This window comes from Nanorana parkeri, unplaced genomic scaffold (genome assembly GCF_000935625.1).
Source record: "Nanorana parkeri isolate BGI_ZX_2015 unplaced genomic scaffold, ASM93562v1 scaffold508, whole genome shotgun sequence".
Taxonomy (NCBI): domain Eukaryota; kingdom Metazoa; phylum Chordata; class Amphibia; order Anura; family Dicroglossidae; genus Nanorana; species Nanorana parkeri.
In genome coordinates this window covers 869313-869790 of record NW_017306776.1, presented here as the reverse complement: position 1 = coordinate 869790, position 478 = coordinate 869313, and the positions used below count along the sequence as shown (strand labels likewise).

The 478-nt window shown below is 43.7% G+C and overlaps 1 protein-coding gene across 1 annotated transcript in view; it reads right to left on the bottom strand.

Moving 5' to 3' along the window:
• The window catches only part of SYNGR3 (synaptogyrin 3), a 43036-nt gene that overhangs the window by 41707 nt on the left and 851 nt on the right, over positions 1-478 (bottom strand). The gene's annotated exons all lie outside the window — the stretch shown is intronic.

The following is a 478-nucleotide window of genomic DNA, read 5'->3' as shown; positions in this document are numbered from 1 at the left end:
CCCCCCCCCAACTCTTTTATAAATAATTTTCTGCTTAATAATACATTGGGGCTGCAAAGCTTTGACATGATTACAAGGCTGTGCAGCCACAGGAGAGCGTGTGTGCATGCATGGTAATTATAACACGTAGCACTGTGTGTGCGTGTGTGTTCTCTCACAATACACTGTACAACCTTTGCATACAGAAGCCGTCTCCTCCCTTATGGTCGGGGTCCCATTTCTTGCCCATGAACCAATGAAACACGACAGCGGAATGTAATAATGTCTGTTCCACAGCCTTCCCTTCAATGTCTTATTTTTAAAATAATAATAAAGACAGCAAAAATATCATCCATTGCATGGCCACAGTCTGCATCTGGGGACATGCAGACACTGGACATAGGTGCCCCTGTCACCGAGCTCAAAGGTGTGGGCACAGCCGGGGATCATAAGCAAAAGCCAAAGCAAGCTATATCAAAATATGTAATATAGATATATA